Below are 14214 nucleotides of genomic sequence, written 5' to 3'. Positions count from 1 at the left end.
CAGGGTGCACAGGGGCCCAGCTCTGGGTCCGGCGGGTAAGGGTTAATTAATAGGCCCTCTTGCTTCCACCAGGGCTTCAGGAGGTTGACATGGTATCGCTGAGTTTTCTTGTGCCGGTAGGGCTGGTTGATCTCATTAGTGACATACCCGACCTTTCAGATCACCTCATAGCGCCCTTGCCAATGGACCAGTAGCTTTGACTCACTCCAGGGCAGGAGGAGCAGGACCCGATCGCTGGATTTGAAGCCGTGGATCCGTGTGCACCGGTTATAGGTTTGGGCCTGCACGGCCTTTAAGTTTTCCTGAGCTAGGGCTCCTGCCTACACGAGATGTTCCTGGAGTGGGAGGACGTACTTCAGGAGGCCCTGGGTAGGAGAAGGGGCTTGCTCCCATGTCTCGCGCATGAGGTCCAGCAGCCCCCATGGGTGACATCCATACAATAGCTCAAAGGGGGGAAAATTTAGTGGAGGATTGGGGCACCTCGCGGATTGCCAGAAGCAAGGGTGGAAGTAGCTGATCCTACCGGTGTAGGTCTTCTGGGGGAAACTTGCGCAGCATGTCCTTCAGGGTATGGTTAAACCGTTCAATCAAGCCATCAGTTTGTGGGTAGTAGGTGGAGGTGCGCAGCTCCTTAATCCCCAGGACGTCGCACACCTGCCACAGCAGCTGGGAGGTGAAGTTGGTGCCCTGGTCAGTAAGGATTTCCCGGGGCAGGCCCACGCGGGTGAAGAGCTTAATGAGTTCATCAGCGATGGTTCGGGCGGTGAGGCTCTGTAGCGGTACTGCTTTGGGGAAATGGGTGGCATAGTCAATGACCAGCACATACTGAAATCCAGCAATGCTTTTTGGAAGGGGGCCCACCAAGTCCATGGCCGCTCACTCGAATGGCGTTTCTACAACAGGCATGAAAATCAGTGGGGCCTTGGGCATCCATGGGGGAGCAGCTAGCTGACATTCTGGACAGGAACTACAATAGTTCTTCACCTCCTGGTGCACACTGGCCCAGAAGAACTGTGTCAGAATTCTGGTGAGGGTCTTTTCATGGCCCAAGTGTCCTGCAGCCAGGATGTCGTGGGCGAGTTTCATTACAGCTCACCGGTGACATCGAGGCACGAGCAGTTGGGTCCGGAGCTGTCCGGTGTGGGGGTCTTGTTCCACCCGATAGAGATGGTCATGGCGCAACTCAAAATGGGGCCACACCTTTGCCCGGCACGGATAGATCAGGGTCCCATCAACGGCTGCTAGCTGCTCATACGCTTGACTGAGGGTGGGGTCCTTCCTTTGGTCCTGGCAAAAGTGGGTGCTAAGCATGGATTCAACGGCAGGCCCCAGCGGGGGTCCTCAGGCTCTCCTCCCTGTCCGTTGGAGTCTGGTTCCTCCCCCTCCTCTGAGTGGGTCTTGGGGCAGTCCCCTTCCAGCGCTAGGGTGACCTCAGGGCCTTCCTCAGCATTCCAACGAAGGACCCCTGGGAAGTCTGTTCAATCATGTTCCAGTCGAGGAGCCAGGCCAACCACCATCAGCCACATGACCCCATCCATGGTTAGCTGGACTCGGGCACTGGGGTAGGGCTGTACATCACCATGGATGCACTGCAGCCGGATCGTTCCCAGGTGCGGAGCAGCTGGGAGGCCTAAGTTTTAGCAGATTGATTGAGGCTGTGGCCAAATGCTAAACAGGGCCAGGGTAGGGCAATCCCTGACAACTACTGGCACCATAATCTTGGTGGCCTGCAGCCATAGGGCACAGGTTTCTCCCACGCAAACGTGACTGAAGCTGCAGTCCATTTCGGTGCAGTCACGTTGCAGGTGTCCATACTTCCTGCAGGAGAAACAGGTCTGAGCTCTGGGTGCCCAGGCCAGGCGGACACTCCCACTGGGCCCCTTGGGGGGCTTCGATTGGTCCCCCTGATCTCTGGCTCAGGGGCGCTGGGGCTTGTCAAACCGGCACCTCGGGACATCTACACCAGGGCTCCTGGCTCCGCAAAGGGTTTCGCAGTTCTGTCTGGGCTCTCCCCTTCTTCTCTAGGTTAGGGCGCTTGGGCCCTGGTGGGTGAGGTCGAATAGCCAGTCCCACCGGGGCCTCAGCCGCAAGGAAATCCTCCATCAGAGTGACGGCGGTGGCTAGAGTTGCAGACCAATGGCAGAGGACCCAGGCCCTTCCTTGCAGCAGGAGGATGTGGACAAATTGTTCCAGGATAACTTGCTCAATGAGCTCATCTGGGGGAACTCTCAGGCTGTAGCCACCGCTTGCATACCTCCCTCATCTCCTGGGCCACCAACTGGGGTGCTCGTAGGATAGGTCAGACTCCGGAACTGCTGATGGAAGGTTTCCGGGCTATCATCCAAGGCATCTAGGATTGCTGCCTTTACCCGGGTGTAGTCCCGTGCTTTCTCCGTAGATAGCCCTCGGTACACGGTTTGGGCGGTCCCAGTCAGATACGGGGCCAGGAGGGTGGCCCATTGATCTCAGACCCATCCTGCGACTAATGACACCCTTTCAAAGGTCACGAGGAAGGCCTCGGGGTCATTGCTGGGGCCCATCTTGGTCAGCTGGATTGGTGGGGCTACGCTGGATGGCCCAGCAGCGTCTCCCGGCTGGTGTTCCGCAGGACGGGGTAGCAGAGTCGCCAACTGCTGCAGACATTGTTGCTAGTGGTCCGGTTCTGGCGTCCCAGCTCCAAAATCAGCTGTTGCTACTGTGCCCCTAACTGCTGGACCAGCTGCTGCTGCTGTTGGAGCAGGGCTGCCTGCTGCTTGCTCTGGGCCAAGAACTTAATAAAGCTTGTCCATGGTCATCCTGGCATGTTCCTCCTCAGACCCCTTCTCACAGGGATCAGGGGACTGCTGCCCATGTTCTCCGTCACGTGTAGAGAGGTTTGGCTGGGCTCATCCCTCTCCGGGACAGTGGGGAACCACACCGCCTCGCTACTTCCTTCCAGTCGCTGAGGGGAATTAGCCTGTCCACAGGAGTCTCTCGCAGCGGGAGCAATAGAGGCAAACACAGACAGTCATTTGCGCCCGGCCCATGGCTGACGGGCAATAGTGAGGCAAGGGCTCAGGTCCTCAGGCAGGAGCTGAGCAACAGTTCATGCCATTAGCAGGCCCAGGCCCTGGGTCAGGGCAGGACAGCAGAGAGTCAATGGCTCAGGCCCTCAGGCAGGGGGTGGCAGGAGGGATGCAGGCCCACCCACTCCACTGCGTCCCAGCCCGGGGCCCTAGCAGCGGCGGAAGGCCTGCTGCCGAGTCAGTGGGGATCCTGGCCGCAATACACTGACAGGCTCTGGCAGTGCTGCAGCCAGACTCAGGTCGGCTGCTCCCGGTCTACTTCTGAACTCCCCCTCGGGAGGTACCTGGGCCTGGATGGTGTCCTCGGGGGGGTCCAGCACTATGGGGTTCTCTGGGTAACTGGTGAGGGGCAAGCCGGGCAGCTCCTCTGGGGTGTGAAGCACCGTGAGGTCCTCTGGGTAACTGGTGAGGGGCAGGCTGGGCAGCTCCTCTGGGCTCTGGTCGGCATCAGGCGCTGGCAGGTCAGGCCAGTCCTCGGGTCTGCCATATGTCGCCGGGGTCTCCCAACTGGGAGCTAGGCCAGAGGCATCTGGCCTCTCCGGCGGCTGCCCTCAAGTGAGCTCTGGGGTTGGGCTTTTGTACTTCCTGTCCTGTGCCTTGACCTCTTGAACCCGGAGGGGCTCATCCCTCTCTGGGGCAGCGGGGAACCAGACCGCCTTGCTTCAGCTGGGCTTGTTGCACCTTGGCGGTACCGACAGACCCAGTGCCCAGGAGGTAGATGGAGGGGTGCTCCACTCCTCTCTGGTAGTTATGCCAGTCATGGATCCAATTGCGCAAGTGGGCGCATAGCCTCTTCCATGAGGAACTTGCGGAGATGAAGTTCCCCAGCTTCCCATGTGTGGAACAGGAACGAATGGCAGATGGTGCAGCTAGCGACCACATGAGCTTCGCCAAGCAGTACAGAAACCACTGGTGCTCACCACTCACTGAGAAGTGCAGGCACTATGCACAGTTTTTGAAGCCGACTTGATGGGGCATAATCCCTGGGATGGGAGACCTCTCCAACAGGGGATGAACTCTGGTAGAGAGCGAACCCAACTAACTACACTACAAAAAACAAGAAAAGCACTATTGAGAACAATTTACAAGGAAGAAGAATGGACAAAGCACTCTCTTAGCTAGGCTAAGAGTGTGGGGGAACAGGGGTTCTGACTCAGGCCATGTGACAGTAAGAGGGAACTGGAGCAACGTTATCCTGCATGGCCTCTTATAGCCTCAGCTGCAGACATGAGGATGATGAACGACACACGTGCACATCAACCGACCCTGCTACAAATCGCTCTGACTCCAGAGCATGGCGCACATGTGCAGCCATGTTTGGAATCCATATAGAATCCATCACTTGAAGAAGAATCACTGTTCTATGGTAATGACAACCTGTCGCAGACCCCTTAGACATAGTCTGAGGACCCCTCGGACCACAGGTTGAAAACCACTGATCTACTTCATCAGACCAGGGGCCCAAGACTGATGTACAATATCCCTTAGAAGAATGTTACAGTTTAACTCCAGAAACTTGACAAAGCCAGAAAATGTAATGTTAAGGTAACATCTTCATTACTTCCGGACAACCATAACTCTGTCCTCTTTGGGATGCCATGAGAAACTTGAGTATCAATACTTTATGCTTCCATAATAGACACTACCATTATATCAGTGTCCAGCACAAACAGACAGGACTCTGATTTCACATAATCCAAAAAGTCCCTCTATGAGGCCCACTAGATACTTATTACTGTTCCCATAGAGACCTAAATGGATGCACTGAGCCGACTTTATTACTTGCGTTCTGTACAATGAAAGACGAACAGAGCTTGGGAGTTCATGGGCTTGGTCTACACACAAGTTTTGTACCAGTATAACTATGCCAGTAGTGTGATATTTTTTAAAAACCACGAACAGTTAAACCAAAAGAAGCATTCTTATAGTGGATATCAATCTCCTTCCTGTATGGGAATAAGCTATACCTGTATAAGCACACACATACTAGATGAACTGTTCACATTAGGCAGTATAGCTTCTATGTTTAAACAAGGCACTAAAGTTGCCTTTCCTGGAGCTTCCATAAGGAAATTATCCAATTAAGAACAGGAAAGGGGATTGTAAGAAGCTGGGAATGAGTCCTATGGCTCATTAATACTAAATGAGAAATGGGACAGTGTTTCAATCCTTAGTCACCATTTCTATATAATTAGCTACATCACACTGAAGAAAAATATCGCACAAAGCGTAACTGCCAGGTGGCGGAAACAGTCACTTACTGCTGGGGCTCAACATTCTGGAGGAACAAACCCACTGATACACTTCAGCAGGCAATTTTCCATGTATTATTAGATACAGACTTACCAAGTCTGTTACTGTCATCCCTAAAAGGGCAGAGTTAAGGTTATCCAAATATATTGTGTGGAAAGTATCACCTTCACTCTGCATGTCCTGGTTCTCAAGTTCAGGGCAGGGGGGATACTTGTTAAATTAACTTTCTTTTAAGGGAAGCACGTGTGTAAGCTAAGTTGGCACTTCCTGGTTTACATGTAAATTTGGAGATTTAAAAAGGTTAATATTCAAGAGGTACACGGAAGAGATGATGCTGCTGTGCAGCTGCAAACTTAACAAAACTATGTGGAAATTTAACCCTAACTCGGTTTTGGAGTTTGGGGGTGTGTATGAGTGAGTGATTGGGAGGGAACTGGCAGGAGAGGAGGAGGAGAATATTTAAAATTCTCCTTATTCGTATATGCAATACTAGATTCTATTTACAATGTTACTGCAACTGCATAATTATAGTTTTGAATCTCACCGAGGCAGTGATAGTGTGATACATAACATTCACCAGAAAGGTCCTGGACACAGATTTTCCTCCTCTATAATCATGGCTAGTTTTTATGCACTTCAGCATGAAGGACTAACAGTGCCAGCTGCTGTGTAAATTTGCTCACACTGCTCAGCCAGTAAAGTCAATCCTTTGTTATTCCACTGCTGCAGCTCAGAGTTTACTGAGGGGCCTGCCCGTTGTGCAGATTTCCACCAAACCTCCCTTAGGGCTAAGAGGGATCTCCAAGAGTATAATGTGGGGATTTTTTTAATCTAAACCAGCAGTTCTCAAACTGTGGGTTGGGACCCCAAAGTTGGTCATGATCCCATTTTAATGGGGTCGCCAGGGCTAGCTTAGACTTGCTGGTGCCTGAGGCCAAAGCCTGAGGGCTTCATCCCTGGGCATAGGGACTCAGGTTACAGGCCCCCTGCCTGGGGCTGAAGCCTTTGGACTTCGGCTTTGCATCTCCCCCACACTCCCACCGGGGGCTCAGGCTGGCTCAGGCTTCAGTCCCCCCTCCTGGGTTCACATAATAATTTTTGGTTTCAGAGTAGCAGCCGTGTTAGTCTGTATTCGCAAAAAGAAAAGGAGTACTTGTGGCACCTTAGAGACTAACAAATTTATTTGAGCATGCATCCGATGAAGTGAGCTGTAGCTCATGAAAGCTTATGCTCAAATAAATTTGTTAGTCTCTAAGGTGCCACAAGTACTCCTTTTCTTTTTATAGTAATTTTTATTATCCAAAAGGGGTCACGGTGCAATGAAGTTTGAGACCCCCTGATCTAAACTATGATTTAAGCTGGTCTCTGGGAAGGGAAGCTCTGCTAGTTAATCTCACCACAGTGCACTGATTTAATCTTCCATTTCTCATGGATGTGCAGTTGTCATGTTAAAACATCATTTGGCCACAGCAGAGGTATCAAGGGGGATACAGCTGGGTGGTGCTGGAAAAAACAACTCCCTCCTTACTTAAGAGGTAAACAAGACAGTGAGCAGGATGCCATTGCTCAAATTGGGTACAGGATAGTATTAGGTCTGGGGAGGGGAGATGGCGGCAAACTCACTTAATCTCTAGAGCCTCACTTTCCCCAGGGAGACCAGGACAACCCCCCTACTCCCAGCATGGTCATTAAGTCTGTAGTTGAAGAAAAAGCCCATATGTAGCTTGTGCCCAGACTGCCTCACTGAGGCAGACTTCAGAGTAGCAGCTGTGTTAGTCTGTATTCGCAAAAAGAAAAGGAGTACTTGTGGCACCTTAGAGACTAACCAATTTATTTAGCATAAGCTTTCGTGAGCTACAGCTCACTTCATCAGACTGTGGCTCTCTGGTCCGTCTGAGCATGGAAGACAAATCTTAGCACCAGCAAGTTAACCCCTCTCCAAACTCTGCTTCCTCCCTTTAATTTCCTGTTCTCCTCCTGCTTATTTCCTCCAGCTGAAGGATCTATCCTCTCAACTCGACATTTATGGCTGATGTTGCAGGGGTGGAGTCTGCTAGCCATCTCATTAACCCCTTCCTGCCCTGGCCCTATGGGAGTGGGGGACAACTCCATTGTGCAAATAAGAAAAGAAGGGACCATTTACTGAACCTGGTTTTTGTAAGCACAGAGTAAAACGTGGAACAGGGATATGCAGTGTTCAGTGAAATGAAAATGTGCTCTTATGGGATGGTAAAGTACACAGAGTGTGCACTCCATCATATATTATCATAACCACTGATTGATTATTTATTTGTTTTGTGACATCACCCAAACCCCCCAGCACCCAAACTCTAGGGCTGTGGTTTTCAACCTGGGGGACCGCAGACTATGTCTAAGGGGTGCACAAAAGGTTGTCATTAGCATAGAATAATGGTTTTCAACCTGTGGTCTGCAGACTATGTCTAAGGTTTACAAAGGGGTCTGCACTTCCATTCAAAATTTTTTAGGGGTCCACAAATGAAAAAAAGGTTGAAAACCACTGGTCTAGTGGATTAGACACTAGGCTATATCTCAGGAGACCTGGGTTAGATTCCCAGCTCTACCACCGACTGACTATGGGCAAGCCGCTTCACTTCTGTTTCCCGTCCCTGCTGCAGTGTTTCCAGCTCTCCTGATACTCGGTCTTTTCCTTAAAGCCCCAGATCTTGGAGTCAGGGGATTACATGATAATATCAGTTTTCATTTTTTTTAGAAGTAAGTTTCTAGCCTTCATGCTTATGGAAAAAAGCCTGAAAACATTGCTCATGTGTATCCTAAAGGCTCAATAAAAAAAAAAAAAAGAGCACCCCAATGTGTTATAAAATCTCATGGTTTTTAAAGTAATTTCATGACATTTGAGGTCCTGACTCACGATTTTTGAACATCTGGTAATACTGTATCTGTCTTATTTATTTAGACTGAAAGCTTTTCAGAGCAGGGGCCGTTTCTCTGATCACATGTTTGTGCAGGATTTAGCACACCAGGGCCCAAATCCAGGGCCCTAGGCACTACTGAAACACAAATAACGAATAATTGTGCTGTACAAATACACCACGTAGGAACACATGATCCCTTCCCTGGGAGCTGAGTGGAGATGGGGCTAAGCTGTAAAATGCCAAACCAGATTTTGAGCTCTCCAATGTTTGCATCTATAGATTTGGTTCAGCCCCATCATATATATATATATATAACTTATATATATATAACTTAAGGTCAGTCCCAAAATTCAGACCTACATCATGGCTTAGATACCATAACCATAATAAACAAATCAGTGTGCTAGTACCCATGATGTGGTAGGAACCTTCTAGATATTCAAGAAAGGATGGTTCTTCCCCAAGGAGCTCAAAGGCTAAGGACAGACAGATGGCTAGGCAGATCAGGGGAAAAGGTTAAATAGTTAAAAAACTATTAATTTTTTTATACAAGTCATAGATATATTAGATCAGCAGTTCTCAAACTTCATTGCACCGTGACCCCCTTCTGACAACAAAAATTACTACACGACCCCAGGAGGGGGGGACCAAAGACCAAGACCGCCCAAGCTCCATTGCCCCAGGCGGGTGCAGGTGGGAGGGGCAAAGCTGAAGCCCAAGGGCTTCTACCCTAGGTGGGGGGGCATGTAATCTTAGCCCTGGGCAGTGGGGCTTGGGCTTTGGCCCTTGGCCCCAGCAAGTCTAACATCAGCCTTAGAGTTCCTGACCCACAGTTTGAGAACCCCTGTATTAGATGAGTTTCAGAGTAGCAGCCCTGTTAGTCTGTATCCGCAAAAAGAAAAGGAGGACTTGTGGCACCTTAGAGACTAACAAATTTATTTGAGCATAAGCTTTCGTGAGCTACAGCTCACTTCATCCACTGAATGCATCCAATGAAGTGAGCTGTAGCTCACGAAAGCTTATGCTCAAATTTGTTAGTCTCTAAGGTGCCACAAGTACTCCTTTTCTTTTTTTTGTATTAGATGAATAGATTAGAATAGATAACGTACATACACACTCTCCACCCTAAGTTTGGGGGTAGTTGGAGCTGCTGAGAATTTGCTTCAGGCCCATTTTTAAATTCCAGGTGGCTATTGTTTAGCTGTAACCTCTCCTGTCTCTCTCTATTTCTGCAAGCTATGGCCAGCCTGTGCCTCACTATGAAGTCCTTTGAAGCAGTCCGGGTAAGTTTTGACCTTTCCCCGGCTTTATACTCATGCTATTAGCTTCTTTTGTCCTTTCTCACATGGGGTCTGTCTGCCTACTTTCTCAGTATCAAGTACTGTAGTTGCCACGTGGCACCTAGGAAATGGTCAAAGAGACAAGAACAGAGCAGGGAAATGTGTCATAGAACATGACTCATTTACCCTCATCTCCCTGCTAGCACCAACGCCACGTTCACTAAAAACAAGGTTGGAAACAGAAACACCCAAATATCATGGCTCTGATTTTGACCTCAGTTTGCTCCAGTGTAAACCCGGAGTGGCTCAGGTGAAGTAAGTGGAGTTACACTGACATAGAGGCAATATGGGAGCAAAAATCAGAGCTTCTGTTTTTATTGCTCATGACACCGGATCAGGAATAGACACTGCTGACAAATGGACACAGGGAATCAAAACCCGAACACGGGTGTATAACCCAATCCTGGGGGAAGATACGTACCTCCGCAGATACTTGACGGGGGTCTATCTTGATTTTATATTTGGCAACATTTTCGTAGCTTGTCATACCAATATCTCATTGAATTGAACTGATTCAAATTCTAGAACATCTGTCTATGTAGGCTGTGCCAGTGCCCTTAGTGCAGATGTGCAGATTAAGGGCCTAATCCAAAACTCATTGAAGTCAATGACAAGACTACCACTGATCACAGTGCCTATTTCACAGGTTAAAGATTTGCTCAGTAGGCCCTGCTTTATTTCCTCCAAGATACATAACTATATGGTAAGCATTTGAAAGACTATTTTAATCAAACAAAAGATGCAAGTAAATGGGGACAGGAATGAAGAAGAGTTTATTAAACCATCATCGTGTACCCACTGTGACATGCCTAATCTTTTTCATTTATTTCTTAGAAAACATGAGAACAAAGTTGTGCATGAGTCACACTATTATATGCGTAGGGATTCTAGGGTCTGGTTTCCATTTTTACTCATGATGATTGTTCCTTTTTCAAGTTACTGCAAGTGCCTTGTGAATTCCTAGAAGAACCCATTTCTATTGGTGTTTGAGTTGCATCTGCAGAAGTCTGAGCAGGATCTTGCACTGCCTTCTGAATCGTCAAAGTTTTAGCGTTAAGTGTATTTTTAGTGATCTGGGTGTAAGCCATGTGCTGCCCATAGTGATATGTAGTGTCATAAGATGACCTACTGTATAAAAAACTTTACCTATATACACCTAAGTGCCTCAAAAAACCAATCACTCTGCAGCGCAGTACTACTACTGGATTGGTGAGTACCTGTCTACTATTTTATACTTTATTCATTTTATTGTATTCCAATTCTTTGAAAATTGGTATTCCATTGGTAAGTGTAACTCTTAGTTAACTGGAATATTTGATTACCTGGCACCCCGCATTTCCCCAACATGCAGGATAACAAAGCATTTACTGTATATTGTTTGCAGGGTTGTTGTAGCTGTGTGGGTCCCAGGATATGAGAGAGACAAGGTGGGTGAGGTAATATTTTTTATTTGACCAACTTCTGTTGGTGCAAGAAACAAGCTTTCAAGCTTCACAGAGCTCTTCTTCAGGTCTGAAGAAAGCGTGTCTCTTCCACCAACAGAAGTTGGTCCAATAAAAAAATATTACCTCACCCATCTTGTCTCTCTAATATATAGTTTGCATCCTACATTCTCACATGGCGTGTAATCACACCAAAGAAAGCTGCTTTCCATGATGTTATGCATATCCGAAAGGTGAAGCACAGGTACCATGGAAAGGAAGTGATAGACTGAACTTTACAATGGACAGCATTAAAGCACAGGGTAAGCGCTCATGAAGGAATCTTGCCCTTTTCTGATTGCTTTCTGCAATGTTTAATTTTTAAAAGTGATTCTTGAAAAATCTGACACAGGAAAGGGATGTAAACCTGCAAAGAATGTAACCTGGATTGTATGCAAGAATAGGAGAGAATCATCATCACTTCTTTCCTCCTCTCTGTTATAAAACAGCTCCTTAGTCAAACTGTTCCCGGCAAGAGTTATTCCTGTCTTGGGGACTGAACGTCCCCTGCCTCTAACTCACAGTGTTTCTTTCTAAGGCGACATCTTCACTACAGCACTTGCAGCTGCGCTGCTGTAGTGCTTGTGGTAGAAACGCTCTAAGCCGATGGGAGAGAGTTCTCCCTTCGGCTTAATAACTCCTGCCTCCAGGAGAGGCGGTAGTTATGTTGGCTGGAGAAGCTCTCCTGCTGACATAGCGCTGTCTACACTGGCACTTTGATCAGCATAGTTTATATCGCTCAGGGGAGGTGGATTATTCACACCACTGAGCGACATAAATTATACTGAAGTAACCTGCAGTGTAGACAAGATCTAAGAGTTCTTTGGTTGCCCCTATAGAATGGGAAAGGAGTTCAGACCTAGACACCTGAAGATCACCCAATATCTTTGCAACATCCATGAGGAGTCCTTGTGTTTTCACACTGGCTCCTCCCTAGGCCCCCGCCCCCACATAAACACAGCTCCTGGAGGAGGCATACCCCATAGGATTCTCACACCTCCAGTCAGGATTTCCCTTCATGATGGGTGGACAGGGAAAGAAGGACTCCATACATCAGGGGAGGGCAAACTACGGGCCGCAGGCTGTATCTGGCCCATCAGGGCTTTCAATCCAGCCCGTGAGATTGCCAGCCCTGTGGCGCAGCAGGGTTAAGGCAGGTTCCCTGCCTGCCCTGGCCCCACACTACTCCCGGAAGCGGCTGGCACCACGTCCCTGCGGCCCCTGGGGGAAGGGGAGCAGAGGGCTCCGTGTGCTGCCTTCGCCAGCAGACAATGCCCCCCACAGCTCCCATTGGCCAGGAACAGGGAACTGTGGCTAATGGGCGCTTCAGGGGGCGTACCCGCCAGCGAGGGCAGCATGCAACGGAGCTGCCTGCCCCGCTCCACAGCCAGGAGCCACTGCCAGACATGCTGGCCACTTCCGGGAGCGGTGCAGGGCCAGAGCAGGCAGGGAGCCTGCTTTAGCCCCACTGTGTGCCACTGCCACCCTGGGGCCGCTCGAGGTAAGCTGTGCCGGGCCGGAGAGAGCACCCCAATCCCCTCCTGTACCCCGAACCCCAACCCCCTGCCGCACCCCAATCCCCTGCTGCACCCCAACCCCTGGCCCTGAGCTCCTTCCTGCACACCGCACCCTCTCCCACACCCCACACTCTCTCCCACACCCCAACCCCCAGCCCCAGCTCTAGCCCTACATTCTTGGCCCTGCATACAACTTCCCCACCCAGATGTGGCCCTTGGGCCAAAAAGTTTGCCCACCCCTGCCATACATTGATACAGGCCACTTCAGCGTTCACTCACTTGGGTATTCTGCATAGTAGGGAAGGTGAGTGCAGCCATCCTCCCAGCCTCACCTCTTTCCATCTGCCTTTCCCTGTCCATCTGTAAAGTCCAGTCTCCTTAGCATTTGGGTCTGATGGGGTCACGGAGAACACCGTAGCATGCTGTGGAGCCAGCACTCCCTCCTCTCATCCTCACATTCCCACCCCTGTCATTTTTTTGGCTCTCCTCCTCTCCTGGAAGAGGAGAAGCATTGGCTTTTTGCCGCAACGTTAATAATTACAGTAGCAATAAGTGGTTGCTTTCACAGCTACATCAGTTTGTAGTCACCCTGCTGCTGCATGCTGTGCCGCTGCCTGTTTTGAAAGGATAATCAAGAGGAATGGCTGGACCAATTAGCCTTATCTGGCACAACAATAAGTTTATAATCAAACACCAGTATGAAGAGCAGAGTCAGCTGACAGAATGCCAACTACAACTTTGTAGCACAAAAGGACAAGACATGCTCAATGTCACATTGGCTAGACATAGTCCTTGCTGATTTGTTAAGTTTTTAAGGAGTGGCTAGAAGGTACTGTGGGTGTGGGAATAAAGGGGGTCTCAGCACTGGATCTGGCCTACGGGATCCAGGCATAAGAGCCTGCCTTCATAATTCTCCACAGAAACTCCAGCTTGGAAGCAAGACGACCCTCAGCTGCATGGGGGGCCCCTGTCTAACAGGAAAGAGGGCAATACAAGTATTGCCTCAGGAGTAGTGCTCTCTCGTAAATTAAGCCACAAAGTTCCCTAATTTGGGGCCTTACCGTAAACTAGGCTATTCAGTTACCCAATCTGCCAGTAAAATAGGGCTTCAAAATGCACCATATAAGGAATCGAATAGGTAGGGTCCAGGGAAAGGTAACCTCTCCATATTAGGAAGCAAACAGGTCGGATCTGGGAAGGAGTAATCCTCACCATATTAGGAAACAAAAGGATGATTCGGAGGGTAAGGGCTAGGGCGGGTACCAAGAGAAGGGTAAGGGTAAAAGATGCTGTAACCATAACTTGGGGCTCACTTCGTTGGTCGTGAGACTGAGGGGAATGAGCAGTCTGGATGCTGTATCCGAATAAATCGCTTCTTACCACTCCACCCGGCTTCATCCATCATTCGGCCCTGCAACAGGTACCTCCTTAAGATATTTGCCCCCAAAAGTTGCCAAACTTGGTGGATTACACAAAGCAGAGAGAAGAGGCATCACAGTGGCAAAGACAACGCAGTGACTTGCGAGCGCAGACCATTTTGAACAGCACAAAACAAAATGAGACCTACAGCATTCCAAGTTCTTGGCTGATAAGGTGCTGAAAAGATGCACCTCTGTCTTCGGAGAGTATAGAATGCAAATGAGAGGAGATGTTCATTTTTGGAG

This window comes from Chelonia mydas, chromosome 6 (genome assembly GCF_015237465.2).
Source record: "Chelonia mydas isolate rCheMyd1 chromosome 6, rCheMyd1.pri.v2, whole genome shotgun sequence".
NCBI lineage: Eukaryota > Metazoa > Chordata > Testudines > Cheloniidae > Chelonia > Chelonia mydas.
Note: the sequence above shows the minus strand (reverse complement) of the source record.